This window comes from Dromaius novaehollandiae, chromosome Z (assembly GCF_036370855.1).
Source record: "Dromaius novaehollandiae isolate bDroNov1 chromosome Z, bDroNov1.hap1, whole genome shotgun sequence".
Lineage (NCBI taxonomy): Eukaryota > Metazoa > Chordata > Aves > Casuariiformes > Dromaiidae > Dromaius > Dromaius novaehollandiae.
Window position 1 is genome coordinate 54,762,134 of NC_088132.1, and position 6,951 is coordinate 54,769,084.

General features: G+C 40.0%; 1 long non-coding RNA gene across 1 annotated transcript in view; it reads right to left on the reverse strand.

Moving 5' to 3' along the window:
* LOC112983652 (uncharacterized) overlaps positions 1-6,130 on the reverse strand; it is a 197,630-nt gene extending 191,500 nt beyond the window's left edge. The window contains exons 1-2 of the long non-coding RNA XR_010386263.1: positions 3,654-6,130; positions 2,813-2,953 (exon numbers count right to left, since the gene is read on the reverse strand). This is a non-coding gene — a long non-coding RNA (uncharacterized LOC112983652). The remainder of the gene's footprint in view (positions 1-2,812; positions 2,954-3,653) is intronic.
* Positions 6,131-6,951: the final 821 nt, after the last annotated feature.

Here is a 6,951-nt window from a genome sequence, read left to right on the forward strand (position 1 = left end):
AGGGAAGCTGCGGTTATTGCTATGTTAACAGGTCTCTCTGTAAATCCATCATATTAGGGGAGTCCTTATGTGACATGTGGGAATTAAGATAGGTGGAAAACAGGAAATACACACCGAGAATAAAATTGGGTTTTAATCAAAAACATACCTGGCGAAAGAAAGGAATGATTTCAACATGAAGAACTACATACAAACCCAAGCTCGGCTTATCCAAATGAACTATAGTAAACATTAAAGATTAGGTCAAGAAATAATCTCACCATCCAAAGACATAATCCATGTTACAGGCTGAAGCACAGCATGTCTGAAGCAAATCTTTATTCTTCAAAATAACAATTGCAACCAAAATCTCTTCTGCGCAAGATGTAAACATAGCTATGGTACTAATCATTTTATTTAAATAATTCAATACTGTAACATTGTACTACACAAACTTCTTTTCTATAAGGCACTTAAAGACTCTGTAATCCAGAATAGGTTTTGAGCATTAAATATTAGCTCATTAGCTACTAGCAGGCATAATTTCACTAAAAGCAGAGCATTTGATTTATGCAAGTTATCATAATGGCGCGACATTCACAAATGCCCCAGTTTGGGCATTTTTGTGAATCCCTGTAAGCGCCTAACCGAACCTCCAGGAACATAAATATCTCTGCTAACCTAACACCACGTGTCCCACACGCTTAAGGCTATTCCTGTACCTCCCAAGCTATTGCTGAATGAACTCATTCTACATGGCCTCGAACACTGCTGAGCAGAGACACTAGCCGCGCTTTCAGAAATCTGCCACCAATTCGTAGCAGTAGCTTTATCTTTCACATACCCTCAACATCCTTCTCCTCCCTCTTCTGATGGCCGACCTGATCATTCTTGGGAAGGACGTCTAGATCTACCCAATGAAGTGATTTTTAAAAAATTCAGTCATACAGGGAAAATAACTCCAGAGGTAGACTGCTTGGTTTATTTCAACTGTATTAGATGCAGGTACTAGTGACCTTGGAGAAGGCTAACAACTGACAGCTGTGCTTTGTTGCAAGAAGTATCTTCTGGTATCAGACATCATAACAAGCGAGAAAAAGTAAAAGCAGAGAAAGGAACAGACATAGCCAAGGAACAAAAGGGATGTTTTAAGGTAAAAGCAGCTGTGATTCAGGCAGGAGAGAAGATACTGGAAGGTTAATCCTTACAAGGCTTCTCTGATCATAAATCTCCTAAAGTAGCTGCTGTGGAAAGAGAAGGGAATTGGGCCCAATATTTGAGATAATCTCTAATTAAAGCAAAACATTGTTATTCTTCAACATCCCTAAGTAAGCTTGTTTTAATAATAATGTTCACAGCAATGAATCACACAGAAGGCACCAGACTTCACCACTTAGCCAGAGAAAAAGACTGATTTTTCTTTTCCATTTCCAAACTTATTTTCCAAACACCCAGAGAGATTAAGTTAGTCTTCAGGAAACACAAAAATTAAATATTGTCCTGTCAAAAATGAAAAAATACATACATACATTGCCATATTGCTAGCCCTGAATCAGTTGTGCACAAACCTGTGTAAGTATATAGTTTGTGCCTCAAAAATTTGCACTTTAAATTCTACAATGTTTTATAATTATGGACTCAATCCTAGATACTAGATAATCCTAGATAAAACTTTCTATTGTACTGGATCTTCCCACTGCCTGTTAGAATTCCTGAAGGAAAACATTTTTTCAGACTTTTCCAATTGCTGGATTAGAGAAAAGAGGAAATGCAGGAACACAGCTGGCATGGCATGTCTAGGTTTTAAATGACAAGTCAGACCTCTAATTGATTTCAAACAGTTCATTTGATTTTGCACCCACTAAGCATCTGGTTCAAGAGCTTTTTTCCCGCGCTGCCTAGTCTCTGAAACCTTAGCTACTGCTCTAGTATCCACAATAACATACAGTTATGGACCAAAAAAGAAGTACAAGAATGACTTGCTCAAGAGTTCTGAGAAGGTGTCTTTTCCCTCTTGCCAAGACAATCAGATTCCAGTTTTTAGAGGACAATTTTCATGCTTTTGTCTCCCAAAAGACTGTGGGTTGAAAGATTTCTTTCTAATTAAAAAATAGCCAATTTTGTCAAAATGGTATTTTTGCAATATTTTTACTGAGAACACTCAAAAATGTGCCTGGCTTCTGAATTACTCACTCACATCCATAAGGGCTGACATTTTCTGGCATTCATCAGACAAAGTCAGCTAGACCACCTGTGCGCTTAAAGTTAACATGTTCTTACATCTTGTACTGATCTAAACATTCAGCACTTTGCACGCTTAAGATCTAGCGCCTCTCATGAGGGAATGGAAGGAAAGTGTCAACACTTTGAGGTCACTCAATAATTAGTCCCTGCTTCATTGAGATCATATTCTGACAAATGCACTGCAAACACCTCCACTTCAGAAATGGTATTTTTAGGAATGAGACACAGGAATGGGTAAGGAAGGATACAGTAGTCAGAATCCCCAGTATTCATCATGAAGTTAATGAGCTGTTATGCTCTGTTACGTCCTCTGTTATGTCCTGTTCTACCACGTCTATGAGAGACCACAGATTGGGGGGAAAAGCTTCAAACACAACAGCTGGAGCTGTTTTCAGTCAGCTCATGAGAAATACGGAGTTTTCCAAGTAATGGCTGCCTGGTTTCCCTCTCCTATTCTGGGAAGGTTTGAAGCTGAATCAATTCTTTCTTTGTTTTTGGAGAGGTTTTGTTGGTAACTCTGGAAGGTCTATAGACCTAAGAACAGAACTGAACTCCCCAGAAGCGGAGACACACAGAACTTCGTACTCACCTAGTCTCTGGTGTGTGATGCCCTGGTGAACTCTCCAGCAGAAGGATGCTATGATAGTTTGCTGCTGCTTTGCTGGATCTGCTCAACAGGTAACAGAAGGAATCCAGGATTCTTTTCAGACGATAAAATTGTTTCATACTGCTTAAAAGGGGAAAGAAGAAAAACATAAAAAATTAACTTAGATCCTGTAGAAAATATGCATCTAGTTTTATGATTAGTGTGCACATACTACAGAATTTTCTTAAGACAGTTAAAAAAAGGTGACTACAACTATAGGTATTGTAATACTTGGTACCAGAGAGGGGTGAGAAAAAGAAGCCTGCTTTATCATGACAGATTTATTTACTACTTTCTTTCAGCCTTACAGTTTTATTGACATTTGCCTTTTTTCCCTGGGTTTTCGGAAAGCCTCCTTCCTAAGATAGCATCATGGCAAAAAAAAATACATATATATATCTATACATATATGTTCATTATATGATTTTTTTAAGCTATGCTGCTGGAAAAACATGGAAGATTTAGAACTACAGAAAAATTGAGACCTTGAAGAGCATCTTAGAGCATCACTTCCAATATCCTTGCCTGCAAATAAATCACTGAACATACTAAAACTAGTGTAGAATCTAAAGATTTGTTGTTGTTTTTTATTCCCCATGGGGGCATAATATCCATGAAGATGAAGCTGATAGTGAACGTTGTTGTGAAAACTGCAGATAAATTATTCACACAGTTACAGATGCACGGTAGGTTTCACTAGCACTCAACCCTGGCACTTTATAAGACCAAAGGCAATATAGCTAGTAAAAATAGCTCTGTGGAGTTTTATAAAACATAGTACTACCTCTAATTGCTTTCTTACTGTCCACCTCACTCTTCAAGACTTTTTGGCTGTTGGACTGTTTGATTATCTACTATGAATCTGAAGACAGAAGAGAGGGAAGCTTTCTGAGGAAAAAGAATGACCCTATTTGGTAAAAGTAGTTTGTATGGGACTTAATATTCGTACATTTGGCATTTGCTTATGTCGCCTTGTGGCTTTAAAGTACTCAAAATAAACGGGATTGGAGATGAGCATTATTCAGGAGAAGGATAGCCAAGAAAAATGTTGGTGCTGTGAGGAGTGGTGGCAGCAGTACATTTTTTGCTCTGATTGTTGTTTTTAATGCTCAGACCTAGTGGTAGGGGGGAAAGTATATTACTGGAAGTTTCATCTTTCACATGGTACACAAATCTGAGGTCTTAACCACATATGGTTATCAAATAACTTGTGTAACTTCGCACAGGAGTTGGGATATTAAACTGTCCTGGACCTCTTCCGCCTGGGAAAAAAAATCCTTTATGTTCAACTTTTCAGCTTCCTCTATTAAAGAGCATTTGGGCAATTATTACCAAGGGTCCCAGCACACATCTGGAGTTATGGCAGCACAGCAAGATGTGCTGTCGGCTGAGTCACAGTAACCCACCACTTACCTGCGCTTAGTCCATCACGGATGTGACATACCTGGGCTTGCACCTTTTTCACTGGGATTTAAGATGTTTCTTCATGCTTGAAACATTCAAAGAGTGCACATGCAGTTCACGGTTGGTTAACTGCAGCTTAGCTGAGGCATGGAACCTCATTAAACTGTGGTAAGTCAGGCAGGTTTTGTTTGAGCCCTGATATAAAACCTCTCCTTTATTATACATCAGGAAAGGTTGCATTTCTAATGGGGCTGAATAACTTCTAACTTGGGAAGGGCTGAAGAGCTGTGCTGGAAAAACACCAAGCTCTCATTTTTGTCAGACAGTAATAATTTTCAACTCTCTTCACGTATGGCGTAGTTTCCAGTATCCTTTTGTAAGTATTGCTGGAGAACAACAAAGGGAAAAAAAACATCAACTTTGAAAACCCGTGGCAAAACTGAACAGGATAGCCTGAAACCTTACACAAATGAAAAAGTGTTCACATTATGCTCACGAGTCTCTTTTCAGCAACAATGTCTGCAGTGAATGCCATCTACATTACTCATTTGTTCGGAGTTTGTGGTTCATTCTTAAATGTGTGTGTGAGAGGAGAGACAGCTCGTCTCCTGAGGGTCTTCTGAGCAAGCCCAGTGGAAAAAAGGTTCCCGAGGCTGCATCAAGCAAGAGCAGCACAGCACGGAGCTGAAGGCCTGCAGCTCAGGAAGACAAGGCTGCAGAGAGGAGAGGGAGCAGACAAACAGGCCTCAGGGGGAGAGAAGGGACTTCCCATGGACCAGAGGGAAAGCTGCAGGATTTACTGCCACTCAGAAAGTCACTGAGCTGGCTAGAAGCCAGGACTCACTAAAAATGGAGAAGGCAATGGCAGAGTTGTTCACAAACCTCTTTGCTTCTCCTCTGTCTTCCCTAGCTGTTGAGCTTACCCTGTTTTAAAAGATGCATTTTGGGTTTTTTCACAATTCAAATAAATCCTGGCTTTCTGTATTTAAAAGCCTTTTAGGGCACTTACTACAAGGGAAAGGTGTAAGCAGATCCATCTCAAGCCACAGATGCGATCATTGTATGACACAGTGCAAGAAGCACAGAGTCTCATAACCAATTCAAAGTGGATTAAAATCAGCTAAAGCAATTTTCCCCTTTTTCTTTTTATTTAACCTGGTTAAATCTGTGATTCAAGTAAATCCAAAGCATAAAACCGTCCCTAAGTCATTATAAATAGGAGCTGCATGTATCTTAATTTCACAATATGAACACAGTAGCTAGAATACCAAGAAAAAAAAACAATAAAAATTGAGCCATCTCCTTTCACAGTCTCCTATTGATCGAGCCATTCTTCTATCATTTCCCTCTTCTGACATTGCTTTGCTGTGCTAATAGCAATAGCTTTCAACTGTCTCTGGTTTCTGAAAATCCAGTTTAAACTGAAAACTCTTTAGGTCTTTTCTGATTTGGAGAGTTTACCTCTGCTAGGGAACAAATCTAAAACATACTACATTTGAGTGCTTTCAAATGAAAATTGCCTCCCAGTCCTCTTCTCCCTCTCGCTCCATACATAAAGCTCCATGTCAATAGTCCTAGGCTGGAGCTGTGCTGCAGCAATGAGTACTCCCTTATCAAACTCAACAGTCAATGAAACAATTCTTTCCACTGCAAGAAGAATACTTAACCGTTACTGTCCCTAGGAGGCCTGCAATGCGCAATCCACCAGGGCTGCGTGGGCTCCTCCAGCTCCAGGCCATATATACATGGATGTATTCTGGGACATACATAAACCGATTCTTGGGACAAGCTTTACACCACTTGTCAGATCAGCCCAATCTTCCCTAGGCAGCACATTCGCATCTCTGAACACTCCCTTCAAACACTACGGATTTACATCCAAGAATTCTGAGAAAGAATGGACATTTCGGGGATGGGGTGGGGAAGGCAGCCCTGTCAAAAAGAAAGAAAAATGAGTTGTCAGCTCTTCATACACTTACAAAAGATACACCTATCTGGAAAATGTTTATTCCAGAGCCTGCCATTACCCTAAAGAGGCAGCTTTGCAATGGTCACTGCTACTCTCCCTGCAGGCCTGAGTTTTGGAAAAAGAAGAAACTCTTGAGCTCTTTAACAGGAAAGCTATATCAATTCCAGGCTTCTGCTTCCCATGTGCCACACACATCAGTCATGCTGGCAGGGTACAGACAGGTCCAAGTCTTTTCCACTTGGATTTTCACAGGTGTTGTTAGAATTAGCTGAACATAATGTAGAAATGGTTGACAGGGCAATCAATACACACATTACCACTCTTTTCATCAGAAGCTGTCCCACAGCGAATGTTATTCCCTATGAAGTTGAAAATCTACCTTTCATTTTGTAAAATATGACAATACCTAAACTAAAGACATTGTTTATATTGCTTTTAAAGGAAATAGCGCAAAGTACAGGGAAGTCAGTGAACCCAAAACTGAAATTTAGAGAAGACCCTACTCAGCCATCACCCGCACATCAGAATTCTACCTCAGTATTTGCCCAGACAAGACCCTGTCTGAGCAGCTGGGGATCCAGCAACAAGTCATTTTCCTGCCTTGTACAACATCTCAGAACATGCCCATGTTGCACGAATGAGACTGGGCTCCCCAATGTGTATTTGCAGCTGCTATTTATTGGCGAAAATAACAGAGCAGTAAAAACAG